At 38.4% G+C, this 27070-nt stretch overlaps 1 protein-coding gene and 1 pseudogene across 1 annotated transcript in view; both read left to right on the top strand.

Moving 5' to 3' along the window:
* Window positions 1–4544: 4544 nt before the first annotated feature.
* On the top strand, window positions 4545–25708 carry LOC111152540 (annotated as a pseudogene).
* The window catches only part of LOC111152541 (OTU deubiquitinase 7A), a 358579-nt gene continuing 357157 nt past the window's right edge, over window positions 25649–27070 (top strand). The window contains exon 1 of the mRNA XM_022511027.1: window positions 25649–25840. The gene's annotated coding sequence lies outside the window, so the exon portion shown is untranslated. The remainder of the gene's footprint in view (window positions 25841–27070) is intronic.

Below are 27070 nucleotides of genomic sequence, written 5' to 3' on the forward strand. Positions count from 1 at the left end.
CAGAGTAGCTGGGTATGAATCTAGAAGTTTTAAAGAAATGCTGATTTATGTTTGTATGACATAATTTATTTTTTAAGCCCCTTTCCACTGGTGGCCAAAATGAAATTTTAGACAGGTCAGGACACACACACACACACACACACACACACACACACACACACATACACACACACCCCACATGTGCATTCTTCTTCCAATCTTCCGCCAGGTTATGGCGGTGTTTTATATGGTTCCTTGGTGCCATAGCCTCAGAGCTAGGTGAAGATGGGTGTCTATCCTTTGTTATGTCACCTTCAATCTTCCATCCTCTGAGAGGTGCATCTCCATAGCTAGTCTCTGGTGTGTGTTGGCTGCTGGTTGCCTCTCACTTCTGAATGCAGGGACACTTCAGTCCAACCTTCTCTCAGTGACTTTAGGCTCTCTTAGGGACCTAGAAGTAGCCCCCCAAAGCCTATGCCATTCTGGAGCCTCAAGAACTGGGGTAGGAGTTGGGTACCCTTCTGTGGTACTCCTGACACAGGCTTCTTAGGCAACTCTGGAGTAAAAGGGGGTTCTGTGATGCTGTATGTATCCAATAGCCTATGTGACCACAGATCCAGGACCATGTCTATGCTGGGGTGGGGGTAAGGCACTCAGATTTTCCAAGCAGGTGGGCTCTTCTATACTCCTAGATTCCCTGAGTCATCTGGATTCTGCCCTACCCTCTGGTCATCTCCACCTATTTTCTCTGCTAGGGCTCTGACTTCTGGGGGAGTGCCCTGGGATCTTGCTCTGAGTTTCATGACTCCACATTTCCCCTTTTCTTCTCTAAATTCTCCATCCCTCTCCAGCCCATGAAAATTTGATCTACTCTTCAAGACAAAAACAAAAAACAAAAAACAAACAAACAAAAAACTGAACCAAAATGAACACACATTGTTTGTTTGTTTGTTTTCCCCCAGGGCCCAAGAGTCCTCATTTTCTTTTATTTTTAATTTTAATGTTTATTATTATTATTATTTTTAGATTCAGGGGGTAGAATTCAATGATTCATCAGTTGCATATAACACCCATCAAGTGTCCTCCTATTATAATGCCCATCACCCAGTTACCCCATCCCCCAACTATCTTCCCTTCAGCAACCCTCAGTTTGTTTCCTAAAATGAACACTCATTGTTTGTCAGGGCCTAAGCTTTGAAACTCAAAATGCTTTTTTCATCTCAGACTATAGTTTCAGACATGATTTGCAAAAGTCCAGTTTTGAGATGTTAAAAGATTGTGTAATGCAAATTCTCTTTCTCTCTCTCTCTCTCTCTTTCCCTCTCTCCCCTGGCCCCACCCTCTTTCTCTGTCCCTCCCCACTCTGCTGTGCACAGTATGCACTACATACCCTGGCTGATGACTCACTGGGGGTAAGGCCAAAGGATGCTTGGGAGTACTGTGGGAAAAGAATTTGTTGTTTCTCTATGAAATGTTAATCCCACTGCACATGTAAATATTTGAACGCCATCTGAAAAGGGCCTTTTGCATCTATCAGATTCCTTGGTAGTGCTAATAACGGCTGGATTATGAGGTGTTGAAGATCACAGGCTGGAGAACCTCAGGAGACCAGGTTTCACCAGGAGCTGTGGGAGAAGCCTATGATGTGGTCTCTGGAGTACCTGGTCCTGACACTCAGTATGATGGCAACTGCCTTGAGGACTCCTCTAGCAGCATGGTTCCGGGGAATCTGTGTGGAGGAAAAGGGGGAGACTTGGAAACATTTGGCTTGGGAATTTAATCACACAGCATGAGTGCATTCCTCATTTGTCTCCTTCCTTATCCTGCCATAACGTATAAGAGAAAATAGGCACAGTGGAGGCTGAAGGGCGTTCTCGGCCTCTCTGGACACTCCCCATACAGGGCTTCCAGAGACTGGTGTGGACAGAGCTGGGGACAAAGGCTGATCTGCCCGCAGTCAGGTCTTCTTAACCTCTTCACTCTGCCCACACACATGCAGCCCTCAGCCCTCCACTCCCTTTAAATAAAGATATCAATATTGATCTCTTCTTCCTCTTGCTCCTTCAGAGCTAAACTGATATAATAATTTAAGCTGGATTGTTTCTAGTTTAACTACCACTGCTCCAGGCTGGGATTGCATCTTCACCTTGGGCCACGTGGAGTTCACTCACCTCCCCTGAGGAAGGGATTTCTACTGCAGTTGGTAGAGGGCGTTCTGAACTCTGCCCTCACGTCACATACCACGTCTCTTTTGTGTTTTTTCAGGCTGGCACTGAATGGCCAAAATCACCATGCTTCCCCATATGAGAGGAAGAGAGAAATACAGAAGGTGGGTGCTGATGAGCTAGGCTTGAAGGTATCTGGGTTAACAAGGTCTGATATTTGGAAGGAATATATAGGAGCAAGAAAAGTGTGGATGAAGTTGTGGAATTTGGGAAATATCACAAGTACTTAGAATATTAAAAACAAACAAAACCCTGTGTCCATCATGTGAGTTTTTAGGGGCTCAGCACCCCCACCTCTCTGGGGCATTATGTGTGACTATGTGTGCCTCCCACACTAATATGGTTGTTACAAAGCACCATGGCACCATATCAGTCCTTCAGGGTTCCCTCTTGCTGCTTGGATCTGTGGCTTTTGACTTGGACTCAAGGATGCTCGTAGGGACATTGCCCATACTGGCTCCTGTGGCAGAAAATGCCACTTTCAGAGCCTTATTCTGTATTCACCTATCCCGAGAAACCTGGGCCACCACCATTCAGTAGGGACCTTCGGCAAATTGAGAAAAATGGTTTCCAAACACAGCTCCCAGGAGGTGCGACAGACATTTTCCCTGGAGTTTGGAGGGATGGTTGAATTATTAAACAAGATGTTGGCATATGAGCTCCACAGAGTCAAGTTATCTGAATTGATGAGAGAGTCAAATATCCCCAATCCACAAAATGTTAGATTTTGCAAAGGAATAGAGAAATCTTGATTTTGACTCTTTTTTTGGTCTTGAGGATTCTGGCTGGGCTGCCATAACAAAGTACTGTAGACTGGGGGCTTAAACAACAAACATTTATTTGCTTCACTGTTCTGGAGATTGGAAGTCCAAGATTGCTGTGTCAGCAGGACTGTTTCTCCTAAGGCCTTTCTCTTCAGCTTGTCTCACCTTGGTCACCTTCTCACTGTGTCCTCATGTGGCCTTTTCCCTTTGTGTCCATCACTGGTATTTCTCCCTCTTCTTATAAGGACACCAGTCACATTGGATTAGGGTCCTACTCTATGATCTCATTTAACTGTAATTACCCCTTTTAAGGGTGCTGTATCCTAATATAACCAGATTGGGGTTAGGGCTTCAACATAGGAATTTGATGGGGAGGGCATGGTACAGTTCATAACAATGATCCATTCTGCTACTTCGTGACTTAAAACAAGACAGCATTGCATTATCTGCTGTCTCCAAAATAACGGTATGAATAGAATGGGTTAGATGGGGCACTGAAAAATATTCAGGAATGAAATCTTCATGTGAAGATTTCTTCACATCTTCATTGTGAAGATTTCTTCACATCTTCACATCTTCATTGAAGCAGGCCTCTGTAACCCACTGGTGAGACAAAGCAAGTCACTTTGCCTCCTTGAGTCAGTATTTCTTCACTGGGGAAACAGGGGAAGTGCTATATAGCCTGCATGGATGGGAATATCACAGAAGATATTATTGTGAACCACTGGCATCATTCTGGACATTCCATGGTATCCGAAGGTGCTGTTAAGTCCTTGCCCCCTTTGAGAGGCATTTATCTGAAGGATTCCTGAACATTGTGCTGTAGGACCATGCAACCTTGGATACACAGACTTAACAGTGAGCCAAAGGTCAGATACACTCAGGAGCTTGACACACACTACTTCTCCTGTGAGAACATTATGGAAATTTTCTGTGGGATCTTGAATGAACATCTGACTTCCCATGAAGACTGGATCTGAGGCTGAGCATGCACCCTATGCTTCACCACATCTGCCAGTATTCTAACACAGACTTCCTCATATGTGATCTCCTTCTGCGCCTTATAATCTAGAAAAAAAATTTAATTAAAAATAAATAGATAAAATAAATAAATAAATAAATAGATACCTTTCGTAATAATGAACAGGGGTACATGAGGGACTTCTTAAGATTGTAAACTAGAACATGGATTTTACAGAGTTACACAGAAATTCCTATCACTGCAGAAATGCTTAAACTAGGATGTGGAGTCAAGGAAAGGGCTGAGGAAGGAGGTCAAGCAGGAAAGGGAAGGCTGGAGTGACTGATCACAATGACAAAGGAGTCCACACAATGGGGCAGGGATGACTTAAAAACAGTTAACTTAAGTTTCCAGATAAAATAGAGCAAAATGCTTTTATGCTTGAAAGAACAACTTTTAAAAAAATAGGTAAAATAAATGAAAAATGGCTTTACAGCAAAGGATAGTAACCCCTAGGAGATGGGAAATGATAGGAGCAACCCCTACAATTGCCTCAAGTTTCCAGATTACAACACAGAGAGGTACAACCCAGGCAGAGTCCAGGAGATTGCCTGAATGGAGGAGACAGAACTGAGATTCCAGAGCAAGGCACACAGAGTACATGCAGCAGAGTACCAGAGAGGAGAGAGCTACAAAAAGTCCTTGAGTGGTCAGCAGAATATGATCAAGGTATACATGTGAAGAAACTACCAGAGGTTGTATAAAGGCCTCCTAAAGGGGCGCCTGGGTGGCTCAGTGGGTTAAAGCCTCTGCTTTCGGCTCAGGTCATGGTCTCAGGGTCCTGGGATTGAGCCCCGCATCGAGCCCCGCATCGAGCCCCGCATCGGGCTCTCTGCTCAGCAGGGAGCCTGCTTCTGCCTCTCTCTCTGCCTGCCTCTCTGCCTACTTGTGATCTCTGTCTATCAAATAAATAAATAAAATCTTAAAAAAAAAAAAAAGCCTCCTAAAAGGATCAGAGGGAACAGTGCCTGCATTCCCATGGGCCAAAAATCATATATTTCCCCCAAACCATATTGGTGGATAATTTATAGGGTACTGGGTAGAATCCTAAGAACAGACTTGCCTCACTTATGGGTGATAATTAACCTTTTATTGAACACTAGATCCTGTCTAGCAAATCCTAAAGCACAACCTTAAAGGATCAAACTGTTTCCATGTAACCTAACAGCAAACTGAGCTCAAGAATGTTTTTAGGGGTACCTAGCTGGCTCAGTCAGTAGAGTGCAACTCTAGATCTCAGGGTAATGAGTTCAAGTCCTATATTGGACATGAAGCCTACTTAGAGGGAAAAAAAAAGAATATTTATAGGAATACAAAAAGTCCATTATGTAACAGGAAAATATTCACAATGTCAGACAACAATTAACAATAATTAGACATGCAAAGAAGCAGGAAAATGATCTGTGAAAGATACATAGAAAAGAACATTCCATTGTTACTCTATTCCAGGTGTTCAAGAAATTTAAATAGAGACATAACCCAAATAAAACTTCTGAAAATGTAAATGATAAGCCTGAGACAAAAAATGAAATACACTACCTAAATCAAAGGGCATGTTAAACATTGCAGAAAAACAGATTTGTGAATCTGAAGACACAGCAATGGAAGCTATCCAAGAGCAAACACATGGAGGAAAAAAATAATCAATGAATGAAAAGAGCATCAGTGAGCTGTGGAACAAAACCTTGAGTGGTCTAATATGTGTGTAACTGGTATTCATAGAGGGGGAAGGGCAGAAAAAAGTATCTGAAGAAATAACAGCCAAAAACATTTCAAATTTGATAAAAATTATAAAGCCAAAGATCAAAGATGTCAAATTCCAAACACAAGCAATATGAAAAAAGAATACACCAAGGCACAATAAAATCAAATTGCTCAAAACCCATCATAAAGAGAAAATATAAAAAACAGACATGAGGGCACCTGGGTGGCTCAGTGGGTTAAAGCCTCTGCCTTCGGCTCGGGTCGTGGTCTCGGGGTCCTGGGATCGAGTCCCGCATCCGGCTCTCTGCTCGGCGGGGAGCCTGCTTCCTTCTCTCCCTCTCTCTGCCTGCCTCTCTGCCTTCTTGTGATCTCTCTCTGTCAAATAAATAAAATCTTTAAAAAAAAAAACAGACATGAAAATAGACTTGTCATACACACAGAAGCAAAAATCAGGATGATGGTAAATTTCTCATTAAAGACAAAAATAGATGTAGTGAAAAGAAGGGCCATCTGTACCCCAACGTTCATAGCAGCAATGGCCACAGTCATCAAACTGTGGAAAGAACCAAGATGCCCTTCAACAGACGAATGGATAAGGAAGGTGTGGTCCATATACACTATGGAGTATTATGCCTCCATCAGAAAGGATGAATACCCAACTTTTGTAGCAACATGGATGGGACTGGAAGAGATTATGCTGAGTGAAATAAGTCAAGCAGAGAGAGTCAATTATCATACGGTTTCACTTACTTTTGGAGCATAAGGAATGACATGGAGGACATGGGGAGATGGAGAGGAGAAGGGAGCTGGGAGAAATTGGAGGGGGAGATGAGCCATGAGAGACTATAGACTCTGAGAAACAATCAGAGGGTTTTGAAGGGGTGAAGGGTGGGAGGTTGTGTGGGCCTGGTGGTGGGTATTATGGAGGGCACATATTGCATGGAGCACTGGGTGTGGTGCATAAACAATGAATTCTGGTACTCTGAAAAGAAATTAAAAAAATAAAAAATCTAAAAAACACACACACACACACACAAAAGGAAAGCAGTAAGACAGGGGAAATCTTTAAAGCACTAAAAGTAAAAACTGTCAACCTAGATTACTACATCCAGAGAAAATATATTTCAAAAATGAAGATAAAATAAAGATATTTTCAGACATACAAAGCCAAAATAATTCATTATCACAAAACAAGGAAATCTAACAGGCAGAAGAAAGATAGAAATATGGATCTACACATTGAATGAAGAGACCAGAAATGATAACTACATTGGGTAAATATACAAGATTGTTTCTTATTATTTAAACCCATTTAAAAGAAAGTTGTTTAAACAACAGTAATAGTAATGTACTGTGGAGTTGATAAAATGTATAAAATCATATGGATAACTGTAATAGCACAAAGGCCAGGATAACTAAAAAATATACTTTGTATGGTTCTTATGTTCTACTAAAATTTTTATAAGATCACGTGAAGATATACTGTGATAGGTTAAAGATGCATTCTATAAATCCTAAAGCAACCACCAAACAATAACACAAGGAGCTATAACTAATAAGTCAACAGATGTTAAACTGTAATCATAAATAACACTCATTTTACCTAAGAAGAAATAGGAAAAAAGAGGAACAAAGTATAAAAGAGATAAAAGAAAAAAATAACAAGATTTAAAGCTAATTTTGCCAATTATCACAGTAACTTTAAAGGGTCTGACCACTCTGATTAAAAGTTGGGTATTGGCAGATTAGATTAAATGTTCAAGATCCAACTATACGCTATCTACAAAAAAAAAAGAAAGAAAGAAAGAAAGAGAGAGAGAGAAACAGAGAAACCATGTTTTACATACGAAGATACAAATCATTTAAAAGAAAAAGGATAGAAAATTGTAAACCATATTAAAAATAATAGAAACAGTACTAAATTTGCTCAAATATCAGAAATAGTCAATTTTGGATGATAGAATGCTATCAAAAATAAGCTTAATTCACAATGATAAAGAGGTCAGTTAAAGAGGACGTGAAAATCCTAAATATGTATGCAACCACCCATTCAAAATACTTGAAGCAAACTGCAGGGAGAAATAGACAAATTCATAGTTACAGTCAGAGATTTAAATAATTATTAATATTTATTAATTTTTAAGAATTAATAGAGGGACACCTAGCTGGCTCAGTTGGTAGTACATGTGACTCTCAATCTTGGGGTCATGAGTTCAAGCCCCACATTAGGTGTAGAGATTACTTAAAAATAAAATATTTAACAATAAGAATTAATAGAACAAATAACAGGAACTCAGTAACAACACAGAAGACTTTAATAACACAGTTAACCAACTTTTCTTAATTGACATATAAAACATTCCAATAACCAACATCAGAATATTTTTTTTCATGTGCTGCAGAAACAATATTAACCAAGGTAGAACATATTCTGGGTTCTAAAACAAGTCTCAATAAATTAAAAGGATTTAAGTCAAAGTACATTCTCTAGCCATAAACAATTAAACTAGAAACCAGTCATAGAAATATCTCTGGTGGGAAAAAAATCTCTAAATATTGGAAACTAATTTACACATTTATAAATAACACAGAGGTCAAAGAAAAAAAAACAGAATGGAAACTAGAAAGTATAAATGCAAATGAAAACACAACATAGCAAATTTGTGGGCTTCCACTTTAATTACGTTAAAAAAAGAAAAGGTCTCGGGTCAATGACCACAGAGTCCACCAGAAAGAAAAAGGAGCAAACATAATGGAATATATACAGAAGAAATGGAATTTAAAAGTAGAAATTAATGTAACAGAAAACCAACCAAAAAAACAAATCGATGAAATCAAAAGTCAATTCTTTTAGAAACTCAATAAACTGATAAACCCCTAGCCAGACTGATCAGAAAGAAAGAAGATGCAGATTACTACCTTCAAGTGACATTATGACAGATTCTATAGGTTCAAAGAAATATATAGACTATAATTAATAATATTATATCAATAAATTTGACAAGTTAGATGAAATGGACAACTTTTTGAAATATATAAACTAGAAACCTCACTCAAGAAGAAACTAATAGCACGAATTGTCCTCTATCAAGGAAATTAAAATTATACTCAACATCCTTAAAAAGGAAACAAGTAAAAAAATGCTACCAGACCCAAATATCTTCACTAAAGAATTTAAGCAAGAAATAATATTAATTCTACATAAACTACAAACTCTTACATAAAAATCAGAGAGGAAGGAGTACTTCTCAATTCATTCCATGAGACAAGAATTACTCTGATATGAAAACTGGGAGAAGATATTACAAGAAAAGAAAACTACAGAGCAATGCTTTTATGACTATAAACACAAAATCCCTGAACAAAATACAAAGAAATTGAATCAACATGTGAAAAAGAGCAAAGGCGTGGCCAGTTTGGATTAATCCTAGCAGTGTATGGTTGATTTAACATCTGAAAATCAATTAATTAATATACCATGCATTCCAGTCATTTCACACCTAGGTATTTATTTACCCAAGAGAAATTGAGGCATATATTCATACAAGAATATGCAAATGAATTTTTATAGCAGCTATATTTGTAAAAGCCAAAAACCTATAAAATCCAAAATCCTCATCAATGATTGAATACACAGAATGTATTATATTCATACAATGGAATATTACTTAGCAATAAAAAGAATGAAATAGTGATACATGCAACAACATAAACAAATCTCAAAATAATTATGCCAAATAAGAGAAAGAGAATTTTATTTACATTCTACAAAGCACACTGGTGTATAGGGACAGCTATCAAAGGTTGACTAGGGATAGAGTCAGACTGGAGAGGTGAAGGATCGAATGCTATAAAGCAGCATGAAGAAAATTTGAGGGGATGTCATATATATTCACAATCTTGATTATAGTGATAGTTTAACAGGTATATTCATATGTTAAAACATATCTTATTGTGCACTTTAAATGTATTCATATTTTTAAGTGTTAAATATACCTCAATAAAGCTATTTTATTAAGAAAATAATAACAATTTTAAAAAGGCCAGGATGCTTTTGGAAATATGTGTTGTGGTGGCCGCAGGTTTGCACCAGCCAAAACCTGGCGTCATCAACAACGCACAACGAACACAACACAGAAGCAATATGCTATCTGCTCCGCCCTGGCCGCCTCAGCCAAGAAATTGACAAGTTAATATTAAATATTAAATTAAATTAAATTTATTTTTTATTATATTTATTATAATTAAATTTATTATAATTTATAAATTATATATAAATTTATTATATATATAAATATATTATATAATTATATAATTATATAATTATATAATTAAATTTATTATAATTAAAAATTAAATATTAAAATTTACATGAAAATACAATAGACTTTTATAAGACTAAACAAGAAAATAATTTGGAAGACTTATTCTACCTGACTTCGAGACTTCATATAATACACTAATCAAGGCAATGTGGATTTGGCATCAAGATAGACAAGTAGTTAAATGGAACACAGTCTATACCTATGTGTACAGTACAGATCTACCAGCTCTAGTCATGTCTAAAGGTCATCATATTGAGGAAGTTCCTGAACTTCCTTTCATGGCTGAAGATAAAGCTGAAGGTTGCAAGAAGACTAAGGAGTCTGTTTTGCTTCTTAAGAAACTTAAATTATACCAAAAAGGTCTATGATATCAAGGGGATGATATAAAAAAAGGTCTATGATATCAAAAAGGAACGATATCAAAGAGGTCTATGCTTCTCAGTGAATGAGATCTGTCAAGGGCAAAACAAGAAACCATCATCGTATGCAGCGCAGTGGACCCTACATCACCTATAATGAAGACAACGGTATCATCGAGGCCTTCAGAAACATCCTGGGAATTGCTTTACTTAATGTAAGCAAACTGAACATTTTGAAACTTGCTCCTGGTGGACCTGTGGGACATTTCTGCATTTGTACTGAAAGAGCTTTCTGCAAGTTACACAATCTGTTGGCACTTGGTGTAAGGCTGCCTCCCTCAAGAGTAACTACAACAGTTCCCTGGGTGGCTTAGTGGGTTAAAGCCTCTGCCTTCGGCTCAGGTCATGATCTCAGGGTCTGGGATTGAGCCCCACATCGGGCTCTCTGCTCAGTGGGGAGCCTGCTTCCTCCTCCCTCTCTGCCTGTCTCTTTGCCTGCTTGTGATCTCTGTCAAATAAATAAATAAAATTAAAAAAAAATTTTTTTTTAAAAAGTAACTACAACATTCCCATGTATAAGATGCTTAATACAGACCTTCGCAGAATCTTGAAAAGCCCAGAGATTCAAAGAGCCCTCTGAGCATCATGCAAGAAGATTCATGACAGAGACCTGAAGAAGAATCCACAGAAGAACCCGAGAATCATGTTGAAGCTAAATCCATATGCAAACACCATGCATGAGAACAACATTCTTCGCCAGGCCAAGAATTACAAACTCTGGATGGATAAGGCAGCAGCAAACTTAGAAGCCAAATCAGATGAGAAGGGGGTTCTAGGCGAGAAGCCCATGGTAGGGAAGAAAGGAAAGAAGACTACTGGTGTGCAGAAGAAGAAACCTTTGGAGGGAAAAAAGTCGCAACTACCAAGAAACCTGGCTGCAGAAAAGAAACACACCATGGAAGATAAGAATCCTGCTACCTGGGGCACCTGGGTGGCTCAGTGGGTTAAGCCGCTGCCTTTGGCTCAGGTCATGATCTCAGAGTCCTGGGATCGAGTCCCACGTCGGGCTCTCTGCTTGGCAGGGAGCCTGCTTCCCTCTCTCTCTCTGCCTGCCTCTCCATCTCCTTGTGATCTCTCTCTGTCAAATAAATAAATAAAATAAAATAAAAAAAGAATCCTGCTGCCTAAAAACTTAAATTTATTTATTCCATAAAAGTCAAATCATTTAGACAGCTAATTTTGAATAAAGACCTGATCAAAGACAGTGGGAAAAAGAAAGATATCAAATATCCCCAAATTGATCTATAGATTCAACATAATTCCAAACAAAATTCTAGAAAGATTTTTTTAAGAAATTGACAAGTTAATATTAAAATTTACATGAAAATACAATAGACTTTTATAAGACTAAACAAGAAAATAATTTGGAAGACTTATTCTACCTGACTTCGAGACTTCATATAATACACTAATCAAGGCAATGTGGATTTGGCATCAAGATAGACAAGTAGTTAAATGGAACACAGTCTATACCTATGTGTACAGTACAGATCTGAGTTCTGACACTGGTTCCAAGACAATTAAATGTGGAAAAAAATATTTTGAATAAAGGATGTTAGAACAATTGGAAAACCATTAGCAATAAAATAAACATCAACCATTATCTCACACCATAAAAAAAATGAACTTCAAATGGATTACACACCTAAAATAAAATCGAAAGCTATAAAACTTCTAGAAGGAAACAGAAAGTCTATGTGGTGTTGGGGTAGGGAAAGTTTTCTTAGATGCAACACAAATGTCAAATTGTAAAACAGAAATACATATATACATGCACAAGTAAATAGAATTTAACCAAAACAAAAAAAATTTGCTCTCTAAAGAGCAAAGAAAATTATTAGGAAAACTAAAAGGCAAGCCATAAGTGGAAAGAAAATATTTGCAAAAATGTATCAGGCAAAGGACTGATATTCACAAAACAGAAAGAGTTCTTACAAAACAATAACAAAAACAAACTAATAATAATGTAAGGAAAATATCTGAACAGGTACTTCACAAATAAAAAAAAATAAATAGCCAATAATTACATAAAAATATGCCAATGATATTATTTTTTCAGGGAAACACAAGTTAAAGCCACTAAATAAGATAACATTCCATTAGCATTAGATCACTAAATGTTATAACAAAAAAGTTAAAATTAAAAAAATACTGACTAGGGCGCCTGGGTGGATCAGTGGGTTAAGCCACTGCCTTCGGCTCAGGTCGTGATCTCAGAGTCCTGGGATTGAGCCCCGCATTGGGCTCTCTGCTCAGCAGGGAGCCTGCTTCCTCCTCTCTCTGCCTGCCTCTCTGCCTGCTTGTGATCTCTCTGTCAAATAAATAAATAAAATCTTTAAAAAAAAATACTGACTTTATCAGTGTTATGAGAATATGAATAAATTGAGATATTCATGTGCTGGTGGGAATATAAAATGATACAGCTCCTTTGGAAAACAATTTTATGGTTTCCTAAAAATTTAAACATACAGCTACCACATGAGCCAACATTCTACTTATGGTTATTTATCCAAGAGGGATAAAATCATATGTTCACACAAAGATCTATAGATAAATGTATACCACATTTTTATCTGTAATAACCAAATACTGGAAATAACTCAAATGCCCTTTAACAAGTGAATGGATAATAATTTGTGGAATATCTATACAGTGGAATATTATTCAGTAACTCATGAAACACAACTGACAGTCAAAATAATTATGATGAGTGAAAAAAGCAAGGTAAAGCAAAAATTGTAAATGTATATATAAATTCAAGAAAATGTAAACTGATATGCAGTGACTGAATGAAATTAGTGGTTGCATGGGGATAGTGATGGAGAGAAAATTTTGAGGGTAATGAAAAATTTTTTATTTTATTTGTGATAGTGGTTTCATAGGTATATGTATTTATGTCAAAACTGACTGTAAGGGGTGCCTGGGTGGCTCAGTCAGTTGAGTGTCTGCCTTCAGCTCAGGTCATGATTCCAGAGTCCTGGGATGGAGCCCCACACTGGGATCCCTGCTCAGTGGGAAGCCTGCTTCTCCCTTTCCCTCCTGACGCTCCTCCCTGCTTGTGCTCTCTCTCCCTGTCAAATAAATAAATAAAATCTTTAAAAAAACAAAAAACTGACTGTAAGTACATGTATGTTAGCATACTTCAGTTTCATTTCAAGTACATGTACTTTAATATACTTCAATTATTCCTCAATAAGAAAACAAAATTCTATTCATAAAAGTAACACAAAGAGCTCCCAATGACCAAAGTGGAACAATTAGAGAAACAAAACAATTCTGGATCATAGCCAAACATAAGAAATGCGTCCATGTGTCCACACAGACTTAAATGAATTAATTATTGGAAGAAAAGAGAAAAATAATCTATGTAGAAGAATTCCAAATAATTTATGTAGATACTCTACCATCACAGAAGTGCAATATGGCTCTCCACTCCTTATGTGTAGAAGGTACAAAGTAAATTTCTTCTAAAAAGTACAGTATGAAGAGAGAAAAAAAAAACAGTAACTTTTAGTGGAGAAACCTGACAAATGCTACTTCAGCCTGGTGATCAAGGTCAACATTAACAGTGATAAACCATGTTGACATTATGTACCCTTGATAAGATATAATGAGAATGGTACTTAATCTCTGTGCTTTTTCTTTCAAAAACCCATAACCCCATTCTATTTGGGAGGAAAAATTAAAACAGACAAGTTGCAATAGCGAATCATGCTATAAAATACTTGGTACTCAAAACAGTCAAAGTCATGAAAAACAAGGAAAGTCTTAGAAACTATCACAAGCAAGAGAAAGTTAAGGAGACCTGAAAATTGAATATAATGTGGTATCCTGTGATCCCAGGGGATCCTAGAACTAAGAATAAATAAATAAACTATGGACTTCAACTAAAAATAATACACCAATATCTGCTTATTTATAGGAAATGCTTCATTAATATAAGACATTAATAATAGAGAAGGCTGAGTTTGTAGCATATGGGAACTATAGTAATTCATGTGTTTAAAATGAACTCATAAGTAAAAATGAATGATAACGAAAGCACAACATATCCAAATGCAGGGATTGCGGCCAAGTATGTACCTAGAATAATATTAATCAGTTTAAATATTATATAAAGTGCTTTTTAAGTTACAAAAAAATAAATAAAATCTAAATTAGGTGGAAGGAAAGGAACAATACTGATAAGGGCAGAAATCTATGAAACATAAAATGGACAATGGAAAAAGCTAGCTCTATGAAAGATTTTAAAAATTATAACCCCTGTGAGATAGATCAAGACAAAAAAAGTGAAAAACAAAAATTACTAATATCAGTAAGGAAAGAGACATCCCTATAGATCCTACAGATAAATGGGTTTATACATTTGGCAAAATGTACCGAAACATCTATGTATGAAGCAGCACAGTATTTACACTGTATATAAAGTGTACCTATAAAAATTAAATGACCAGTAACAAAAAAATGAACCCCCAGATGGCTTAATAGCACATTATGCTAAATAAGTAGTAAGTAATTTTCATTTTGTTCAGATTGTTTCAAATATATAGAGTCCACACTTCTTGGAGTAGACATGAATGTTATACAAATAGCCTTATTGCAGGTACTTGGTGGAGTGCAAGTTTTACCATCTTGGAAATCAGGCTAGATTATGCTAGTTTGTCAACTTGTGGCAATGCCACAGATAGGGAACATCCTCACTTGATCTTCTCCCTCTCCTCTCTCACCAGTTCTCCTTGTTGGCCAAACCAATAAGAAGCTTGAGAGTAAGCAAGCCCTTTGATACAGATGGGCTTCTTTGGGCACAGGGCAGCATACAGAAAGACAGAGAGGATGAGCACAGATGCCCTGAGATATAGCAAGAACTAGAAATTGACAGTTGCATTAAACCTCTTGAGATGTTTAGCCTCCTTGGTTATGTCATACAACCCAGCCAATCCTGATATCTTCCAATTAATTTTATGGATTTAGTATAACTTTGATACTGAAAACAGGGAGATAATAAGAGAGAAATATCTTTCTTATTATCTAATATTTCTAAGCCAATCTTACTCATGCATGTCGATGTCATTATCCTAAACAAAACATTAGTAAAAGAGATCTAACAATGCATGGGTTAACATTAGGAAAACTATTACATATTAAAGGAGAAAAACAAATTCAATGAAGACAGAAAAGATCATTTTTTTTAATGTCAACACCAGAAAGCAGACCAGTGGTTGCCTGGGAGAGAAGAGGGAAGAACAGGGAGGACACAAGGAAGGAACTATAAAGAACCACAAGGAAATTGGGGGTGATGGAAATATTAATCATCTTGGTCATGGTGATGGTTTTTTGACTATATGCATATGTCAAAACTGGTCAAATTGTACTCTTTGAGTGTGTTCAGTTTATCTTAGGTCAACCATATCTCAATAAGACTGTTTAAAAAGACATACCTGATAAACATTTTTAGTACAAAAAGAAATAGAAGGAATTACCTTTACCTTTAGGCCACCTTTATCTTTCTTTCAATTCCTCATAGTTCTTAAAACTGCACTGGGGTATTATCTCTTGATGGTTTGTCCCCACCCTTTCCAACTCTGGTATTTGTGAGATTATTTTATCTCCTAAGTTGGTTGCACATGTTGTTCAAGTGTTTTCAGCTTATTATCTTAGTTGCTCCGTTTTTATCAGGGGATTCAGGGAAATTCGAAATCTATGCTGCTGACTTCTTCCCAGTCTCCTCTACTCAGCTGGTAGTTTTTATTGGGGACCCAGGCTCAAAGGGTCAAAGACACACCTGTCAGTGGCATCTATATATGACCTCTCCCGTTCTGAGGATGACTACAGTGCAGGGTCGCATCTCTGTCCCTTCCAACACATTGAGGATGGGAGAGGATATGTCTTGTTTCCTCACCCTCTAGGATTTTCACTCACATGAAATGTTTTATTTCTATTTCTTTGAATTGGGGGTAATTTTACAATTCTTTTGGCCTCTCTTTCCTACCCCAACCCTCAAGCAATACTGCACCATGGTGATGGTGGCAGCAGATGTAATTGAGGCCAGGCAGGCACTTAAAATGCTGATATAGATGACCTTTCTCTTTGACTAGAAGAGGTGTGTTCTCAAGAGTGTGAAGAATGTCTCTGTTGCTTTTTTTTCTTTTGCTATACTCCTGCAACTTGGCCCTGAATGGAGATGTAGTTGTGAGAAGTGTGTGGCAGAACGTGGAGGTTAGAGTCCTAGTTTTACAGCTGGAAGACCCCAGAAAGTTGGACAGAGTGAAGAAGACTGAAGAGAAGGGAGAGCAAGAGAGTAAATTCATAAAGTTGTATATGAATTCCTGAATAGTTCCATATCTACCTATAACAAAACTCTGAATTTTTCTTTAAAAACAAAAAAAACCCTCCATGTGCACACAGTTTTGCTGGTGAAACTACAAAGTATTCAAAGAAGAAACAGTATAAATTCCACACAGTTACTTCCAGAAAGTGTATTTTTTATGAGATAACTATTACCCTGATCCCAAAGTGAAGTCAAAGATAGTACAAGAGAACAATGAACCAATATCCTTATGAAGATAGATGCAGCATTTCTCAACAAAGTACTGACAAATTGATTACAACAAACCATAAAAAAGAAAAAAAAAAAACACGATGACAAAGCTGGATATATCCTAGGAATGCAAGGCTGGTTCAATATTCAAAAACAGAAACATAATCCACCATATTAACAGACTAGTGAAGAAAACTACATGACCCTCTAAATCGACTCAACAGAAACATCTGTCAAAATTTGATATGCACTCATAACACAGTCAGCAAACTAAGACTAAAAGTGACCCCACCACCACCACCAACACCTGCCAAGGGCATCAACAAAAAGCCTTCAGCTAACATCACACTTAATGTTGATAGATTTATTTTTTTATTTTATTTTTTTGGTCCAAAGATCAAAAATAAGGCAAGGATGTCCACATTTATCTCTTTTATTCATTTTCCTACTAGAAGTTCTTGCTAGTACAATTTGTGAGGAAAAAAAATAAATGGCATATGGATGGGAAAAGAAGAAGAAAACTGTTCCTATTAACAGAATATAATATTATCCATACATAAAATCCAATTGAATTTATAAAAAAAAAAAACAAGAAATAATAAGGCTGTAGGATGTAAAGTCAACACACAAAAGTCAATCATATTTCTGAATAATAGCAATAAACAATGGAAATGGGAACTTTTGAAAATTCACAATACCTTTAAAAAATTATTTTGAAATACTTACAAATAAGTTTACCAAACCATGTGAAGGACCTTGATATTACCAAACATTGATGAAAGAAATCAAAGAAGAAATAATTAGACTTATTATGTACATACATATAGCATATCAGTTCTCCCCAGACTGATCTACAAATTTAATTCCATTCCAATCAAAACCTCATCGAGTGTTTTTGTAGATACAGATAAGCTTGATTCTGAAAGTTATATAGAAAGGCAAAGGAACAGGGCACCTGGATGGCTTAGTCAGTTAAGCGTCTGCCTTTGGTAGGGTGCTGGACCAAGGGTCCAGGGATTGTGCACTTCATCGAGGTCCCTGCCAATGTCTGGCTCCTCCTTCAGTGGGGAGCCTGCTTCTCCCTCTCCCCCCTTCTTGTGCTCTCTCTTGCACTTTCTCTCTCTCTCTCATAAATAAGTGAAGTCTTTAAAAAAAAAAAACAAAGGAAGTAGTAAAGCCAAATATTTTTGAAAAGAAGAACAAAGTCATAGGATTCACAGCATTTGATTTTTAAAATTAATATAGAACTACAGTAATCAAAGAAGGTGAAGGGATATATAAATCAATGCAACATAAAATACATAAATTAATCCACACAACTGATTTTTGACAAAGGTACAAAGGTCATTCAATGCAGATAGGAAAGTCTTCAACAAATGTTGTTGAAAAATTAGGTATCTACACAGAAAAAAAAACATACCTGGACCAAATCTTCACACCTATTATAAAAAATTAATGAAAAATAGATGATATATAAATGTAAAATGCAAATCTATAAAACTTTTTGAAGAAAACATAGAGGATATTTGTTACATGGAGTTAGACAAAGAGTACTTAGGTATATCACCAAAAATCTGAGCCATAAAATAAAATAAAAAATCCTAAATCAGACTTCATCAAAATGGAAAATGTTTGTTTTATGAAAAAGAAAACCTCTTAATAGAATGGATAGATAAGCTAAAGAATGGAAGAAAATATTTACAAATCATATATTTGATAAAGGACTTGTATCCAGAATTTATAAAGAACCCTCAAAACTTAACAGAAGTAAAATAATACCATAAAAATGAATTCAAGACTTAAACAGAAAATTCACCAAAAAGAATAGAAAGATGGCAAATAAGCACATAAAAAGAGGCTCACCATCATTAACCATTAGGGAAATACATGTTACAACCATAATGATAGGGAGACATATGGTTTGGGGTCTAGTGTGTAAAGAACTTGCAAATCATTGTTGTCTCTACAGTAAGAACTGGACAAATGGAAAAGCAGTGACTTTTCCTGGACCCCTCATAAAATTGGTGTTGCAGGAAAAACTACCACCTGGAAATCTGAGAAGACAGGTGAATCTAGAAAGTCACACTGAGATCTGCTTACCTGGAGAAGCTACTGAAGCCACACACTGGTAGAACGCCTAAACGATAATTTTGACAAATTACAAGAGGCTGAGTGTGGACCAGTCTGAAAGTGAGAAACTCCTGGGGGCCCAATCTTAGGAGGACTCCCACACTTTAATGTACATTACCTCTAGAAACCTTGCCAGGTTCTCACAATGCAGGTCCAAAGAAGATTCCCTTTTGGCATTCACAGGAAGAGAAAGACTAATCCTTGTGAAATATACCAGAGACTTTTCCATAAAAGAAGCATGCTTTCCAGGGGGAAAGCTTTTATTGGAGCCCTGTCCCACTACCATAAAAAAGGAAAGTCCTCTCAATCCACCCCCTGTAGCCTGCCTGTCTTACCTAAGGCATGAGGGAAAAGGAATCAATAGAAGAAGAAACACCTGTCAACGTCACAGGGCAGAGAAACATGTGTGCTAAAAGACTCAATATAATTGGAAGATTATGAAATACTTTCCTTCACCCATACCTTACCACTATGCTGACAGGGTTCAAGGATACTAACAGTGGGTAACAGATAAAAGAGCTGCACAACACAGATTCTTTGAGGAGGAGTCCTTAGGGAAGCTCAAAGTTAAGAGAGAAGACAACAAACAAGGACAACAGAAGAATTTGAAGCCTCTGGTAACCTACAACCACAGTTGTAAAAACAGAGCATCAATCCTACCCATATTAACATCAATCCTCATTGTAGTGGACAATTTACCTCAGTTCTCATTACCCAATAAAAATTTACAAGTCATCATAAAAGAGGAGGAGAACACCATCTTCCATTGTGTATATATACCACATTTTATTTATCCATTCATCAGTCAATGGATATGTGGGCCCTTTCCATAATTTGGCTATTGTTCATAATGGTGCTATAAACATCAGGGTGTATGTACTCCTTTAAATTAGTATTTTTGTATCCTTCGGGTAATACCTAGGATGACAATTGTTGTATCTCGAGTAGTTCTATTTTTAACTTTTTAAGGAATGCCCATACTATTTCTCAGTGGCTACACCAGTTTCCATTCCTACCAATTGTGCAAGAGGATTCCCCTTTCTCCTCATCCTTGGCAAACCTGTGTGGTTAATTTTAGCTATTCTGACAGGCGTGAGGTGATATCTCATTGTAGTTTTGATTTGTATTTACCTGAAAATGAGTGATGTTGAGCATGTTTTCACATATCTGTTGGCCATCTGTATGTCTTCTTTGAGAAAATGCCTACTTATGTCTTCTGCCCATTTTTTAACTGGAATATTTGTTTTTTGGGTGTTGTTCTATAAGTTCTTTATGATTTTAGATGCTAATCCTTTATCAGATATGCCATTTGCAAATATCTTCTCCCATTCCGTAAGCTGCTTTTTAGTTTTGTTAATTGTTTTCTTCACTATACAGAAGCTTTTTATTTTTTATGAAGTCCCAATAGTTTATTTTTGCTTTTGTTTCCCTTGCCTCAGGACAAATATCTAATAAGAAGTTGTTGTGGCAAATGTGAAAGAGGTTACTGCCTGTGTCCTCCTCTAGGATTTTAATGGTTTCCTGCCTCACATTTTGGTCTTTAATCCACTTTGAATTCATTTTTGTGTATGATGTGAAGAATATAACGAAGCCATCAAAAAGAATGAAAGCTCACCATTTGCAACAACGTGGATGGAGCTAGAGACTATTATGCTAAGCAAAGTTAAGTCGGTCAGAGAAAGACCAATACCATATGATTTCACTCATTTGTGGACTTTAAGAAACAAAACAAATGAACATACAGGGAGAAAAAAGAGAGGAAAACCAAGAAACAAACTCTTCACTGTAGAGAACAAATTGATGGTTACTGGAGGGGAAGTGGGTGGGGGATGGGTTAAATAGGTGATGGGTATTAGGGAGGTCAATTGTTGGGATGAGCACAGGTGTTACATGTGCAAGAATCACTAAATTCTGCACCTGGAACTATTATTATACTATATGAAAACCAGCAGGAATTTAAATAAAAACTTGGGAAAAAAAGAGAGGCAAACTTAGAAGCAGACATTCAACTATAGAGAAGAAATGATGGTTACTGGGTAGGGGTGGGGGCGTTATTTAAAAAATGAAAAACAGGGGCGCCTGGGTGGCTCAGTGGGTTAAAGCCCCTGCCTTCGGCTCAGGTCATGGTCCCAGGGTCCTGGGATGGAGCCCCGCGTAGGGCTCTCTGCTCAGCGGGGAGCCTGCTTCCTCCTCTCTCTGCCTGCTTCTCTGCCTACTTGTGATCTCCATCTGTCAAGTAAATAAATAAAATCTTTTTAAAAAAAAATGAAAAACAGAAAAACAATAGAGAAAATTAAAAGAGAAAGAAGCCAATGCTGGTTCTTTGCACAGATCACTCGAATTTGTAAAACTGAGGGGCACCTGGGTGGCTCAGTGGTTTAGGCCTCTGCCTTCGGCTCAGGTCGTGATCTCAGGGTCCTGGGATCAAGCCCCGCACCAGGCTCTCTTCTCAGCAGGGAGCCTGCTTCCTCCTCTTTCTCTCTCTGCCTGCCTCTCCACCTACTTGTGAACTCTCTCTGTCAAATAAATAAATAAAAGAATTTGTAGAACTGTGCCAGACTTACCAAGAAAAAAAGATACAGGGCACAGTGTAACAATATCAGAAATGAAAGAGATTTCATCCCTCCTGACTTCATGAACATTAAAAAAAATAAAGAATGACAATCAACAACTATATACCCACAAATGTGAATGTTTTGAAGAAATGAATCAATTCCTTTAAAGACAACTACCAAAATATATGCAAAAACAAGTAGATAAACTAAATGAGTCTGTATTTTTAAAGAAATTGAATCAACAATTAATAGCTTTCCAAAATAATCACTGACCTAGATGGTTTCAATAGCGAATTTTACCAAAGGTTTAAATTTAAAGAAATTATACTAATTTTTTACAATCTCTTCCAGAAGGTAGAAACAGAAGGAGCACTTCCTAACTCATCCTATGAGTCCAGCATTACCCTAATATCAAAACAAGATATAGATTTTACAAGAAAGGAATACTACGAACCAATATCTATCATAAACATAGACATAAAAAATCTTGACTAACAAAACAGCAAACTGAATCTAGCATTGCAGGGTGCCTGGGTGGGTCTTTCTGTTAAGCGTCAGCCTTCAGCTCTGGTCATGATCCCGGGGTCCTGGGATCAAGTCCTGCATGGGGAATCCCTGCTCAATGGGGAGTATGCTTTTCTCTTTCCCTTTGCCATCCCCCGCCCATGCTGTCTCTCACTCTCGCTCTCAAATAAGTAAATGAATCCAGCACTCTATAAAAACAATTACATACCCCAACCAAGTAGGATTTAACATGCTTATGCAAGACCGACTCAACATTCAGACATCAAATCCATCACATCAATAAGCTAAATAAGAATTATGATGTGATCATATCAATAGATGCAGAAAAAGCATTTAACAATATTCAACACCAATTCATTAAAAAAAAAAGCTTTCAGCAAACTAGAAATAGAAACTTCCTTGATTTGATAAAGAATATGCACCAAAAACCCTATAGTTAACATCATACTTAATGGTGAGAAACTGGATGTTCCGCCCTAAAATCAGGCACCAGGCAAGGATATTCTCTTTTATCACTCTTATTCCACATTATATTGGAAGTCCTGACTAGTTCAAGAGGACAAAAAAAAGACAATAAAATCTATACAGATTGAAAAGGAAGAAATAAAACTGTCTCTATTAGTAGATGACAATATTCTATGTAGAAAATTCCAAAGAATCTTCAAAAATACTCCTGGGGCAAGTATAGCATGGTTGGAAGATATTCAAGGTCAATATAAAGTATCAACTGCTTTCCTATATTCCAGCAATAAATAATTGAAATTAGAAATTAAGAAAAAATTTCATTTACAATAACTCCAAAAATACTTACATGTAACTCAAAATATTCATAGAACTTTTATACAGAAAACCATAAAACATTGCTGAAAAATTAAAAGAAGATCTAAATGAATGGATAGATATTTTATATCCATGGATTGGAGGACAAATCTTGTTAAGACATAAATTCTTCCAAACTTGATCCATAGATCAATAGACTCTCAATTATAATCTGAACAAGCTATTTTGTAGAGATCTACAAATTAATTCTAAAGTTTGTATGAAAGGGGGATGGGGGTAACTGGGTGATGGACATTAAAGAGCTTGAAGTAATGGGTATTGTATGCAACTGATGAATCACTGAAGTCTACCTCTGAAACTAATAATACAGTATATATTAAATTGAATTTCAATAAAAAATTAAAGTTTATATGAAAAAGCAAAAAGAGCTACAATAACCAACATAATACAGAAGAATGACACTACCCAACTTCAAGACTTACTTTAAAACTACAGTGATCAAGACAGTCTGATATTATTGGTCAAAAAATAAACATATGAATCAATGCAACAGAATATACCAACATAGCGGTAGTCAGCTGATTTCTGACAAAGAAGCAAAGGAAATTCAGTGGGGAAAGAATAGTTTTCTCGAAATGATGCTGAAGCAACTGAACATCCAAACGCCAAAACAAAACAAGCAAAAAAAAAAAAAAAAAAAGCAACAACAACAAAAAAAGCAACCCACCAAATGAGATAGATCTTATACCCTCACAAAAATTAAGTATAAATGGATCATGCACCTAAATGTAAAATGTAAAACTATAAAATGTGAAGAAGAAAACATACTTAAATCTATGTGATTTTGGATTTGGTGATTTTTTTTTTGATATAATACCAAAAGTATGATTCTTGGAAGAAAAAAAATGCTAAGTTAGACTTTTATTAAAATTAAAAACTTCTGCTCTGCAAAAGACACTATTTAGAGAATGAAAAACAAGCCTCACACTGGCAGAAAATATTTGCAAAACACACATATCCTATAAAGTACTTTTATCCAAAATACACAAAGAACTCTTAAAACTCAAAAATAAGAACATTTAAAAACCTAAATTAAAAATCAGCAAAGGATGTGAACAGATTCCTCATCAAAGAAGATACACAGCTAGCAGATAAGCATATGAGAAGATGTTCAACATCATTTTTATAAGGAGATTGAAAATTAAAATGACAATGACATATGACTCCACAACTATGAAAATGTCATATATTCATGTATATACATATATATGTATAAATTATACACATATATATCAAACATATTTTATCATATCAAGGATGCAGGAAGGTGAGACTCTACATTGCTAGTGGTTATGAAAATGGTGTACACACTCTGGAAAACCGTAGGATTCCTCTAATGTTAAATGAGTTTTTCCATTGATACTCCAAGGTATTTACCCAACTAATTTGAGAACTTTTGTGCATACAACACTCTACATGCAACTGTTTGAAGAATATCTATTCACAATCGCCAAAAACTGGAAATCTCCCAAATATCCTTCAGTGGTTGAATAAACAAAATGTGGTACAAAGAATGGCATAGCATCCAACAATAAAAAGAACCATTGATACACACAACAACATGGATGAATCTCAAAGGCATAATGGTGAATGAATAAAGTCAGACTCAAAATGCTGCATATGGCATAATTTCATATACATAACATTCTCAAAAAGGCAAAACTATGGCCAATGTCTGTGTATTCGAGTTTGGGGAGGGTTTGGCTATAAAAGGACAAGACAGAATTCTTTGGGTGATGTATCCTAATTGTGTTGGTGGCTACAAGAATCCAAACAAGTGTTTAAACCCCTCCCTTCTCAAAAGGTCAATTTTACTGTGTATCAATTTAAAAAGTCAAACAAATTATTAAACAATTACTAAACATATATGTAATGTTCAAAACTAAGCAAAATGTCCTAAACTAAGTAAAATAGCAGTTGTCAAGAAAAGCACGGTATTAACTAACCTGTAACTTAACGCATTGTTTGGGAGGAAGGGCGTGGTTACACCCACAGAGTGATGTGAGTGAACAGAAAGCCGTGGACAGGCCTTGGTATCAGCGACAGGAACCAAAGGAAGTGGTGGCATGAAGAAGTATTAAGAGGAAGGCAAGAATGGGGAAAGGTCAGAACACGAATTTAGGAAGCAAAAGGAGCAACTTCGCATTAAAGAGATGCATTGGCCAAGCAGGGCTTGGAAATGGAGCCGAGACAGGATGGGTGAGACAAAGTTTGGGAAGAGTGAGCAGGGCGAAGAAGTGAGAAGGGTGGAAGCACATAGTGTGAGGGTGCAGAAAGCAAAGGCAGGCTATTTAAGCAGCTTCTCCTGCAGTCCCCCAGGTGCCAAGGGGCACCGAGAACAGCGAACACTCCTGCGCGGGAGTAACGTGCACTCTTCCTGGAGGTCCCGCGCGCGGTGCAGGTCTTAGCCGCCGGCGCGTGCGCTCCGAGGCTGGCGCTGGAGGCGTGGGGGGCGGGGGGGAGCGGGGGCGGGGCGCGGCGAGCGCTCGTCCACGAGAGGCGGGGGCGGGGCGCGGCTGCGGCCGGTGACGTCAGGGCAGGGCGCGCGCCGGGCGGCTGCGGGCGGAGCCGGGAGGCGGGCGCCGCGCGCGGCCGCAGGCGGAGCGGAGGGGCGCAAGGGGCGGAGCGGAGCGCGGGAGGAGGCGGGGGAGGAGAGGCCCCCGAGACCGCGAGCGGCAGCTGAGGAGGGGGCCGCGAACCCGAGCGCGAGCAAAACAGCTGATCTGATTTTCCTTTAAAGCGAGAGAAAATGGAAGTCGGGTAGCGGCAACTGCGGCGCTGCAGGCTGGCAGAGCGGAGCGGCGCTGCGCGGCAGGTGAGACGGCGCTGGCCGCGGTGCTGCTGGCGGCGGCGGGGCCGGGGCCGCGGACCGGGCAGGTGCGCTGTCGGAGCGCGGGCACCGGGTCCCTCCGCGCTTCGCGGAGAGGCAGGTGGGCTCAGAGGCCGGGCGACCCTGGGACCAAAGCGCGAAGGCACAGGGGGCGCGGGGGTCGCGGGCTCCACGCAGGGCTCGCGACGCGCTGCATTGCGGGCTCCGCTCTGGACCCCGCGGGCGCCGCGGGCGCCGGCTCCGGATCGGCGCGCGTCTCCCAGGCAGGGCGCGGCGCTCTGGCTGGGTCCGGGCCGGCGTCTCCTCCGGGCCCCTTAGTTGTCTGCACTGGAACGTGATGACAGGCGTGGGAGGACCGCCTCCCCCCACACCAAGTCCGTGTGGGCGCTCCGGGGGTCCCGCGGCGTCCGCCGACTCCCGGGCACAGCGGGGCCCAGGAGCAGCGCGTGAGGCCGCTAGCCGGTGCCGGGGCTGTGGCTGCGTGGGCCACTGTGGCCCGGCGCACAGCTCGCTCCCTTGCTCCTCTGGCTCTGGCTGGACAGCAGGGGAACCGTTAATGCAATTTGGCTGTAAACCGGAGGCCTTCCCTAGTATCTTCTCACTGGAGGGGAAAAAATTGCATCTGCTGTGCTTTAAGTGCTCCTTTAAATTTGAGAGATGTCAGTGATGTCATCATTAACAAAAACTTTCCTTCATTGGACACAACCGCTCAAGTGTACCCTCCTCCCGGTGCAGCTATTGCAGTCCTTTGAGAAGCTTTGTAAGAGAATGGATTTGCCTTTGCTTTCTAAACTCAACAGTATTGCACAAGTGAAAACGATATTTATTTTTATTTATTGGCTTGAGAATCAATAGATTTGAGAGTAGCTGAAAGGAAACTTGTTAGATCCCAGCGGATCTGGGAATTGCTTCATCCACACCAAAAGGATCAAGAGGAAAGTGTCATGCATGACACTTACATGCTTATTGGCTTGCCTTGTCTTTATAAATGAAAGTGAGCTGTGAGATTAAAAGAAAAATTGAGAGGATATTATATTTGATGTAACACATGATGTGTTCAGGAAAAAGTGGACAGTGTGGCCTAAATATTTACAGGCCTTGATGGCTTCAGGAAAATCTGTAGCTCTTCTTCTTTCAGCACCCCTACCCCCTCCAGGATGGGTCTGGGAGCAGCCTGCCCTAGGGAAAGGAGTGGCTCCTTCTGTGGGGCCCTCC

The sequence above is a fragment of the Enhydra lutris genome, unplaced genomic scaffold (assembly GCF_002288905.1).
Source record: "Enhydra lutris kenyoni isolate GAN:26980312 unplaced genomic scaffold, ASM228890v2 scaffoldscaffold29, whole genome shotgun sequence".
Taxonomy (NCBI): Eukaryota; Metazoa; Chordata; class Mammalia; order Carnivora; family Mustelidae; genus Enhydra; species Enhydra lutris.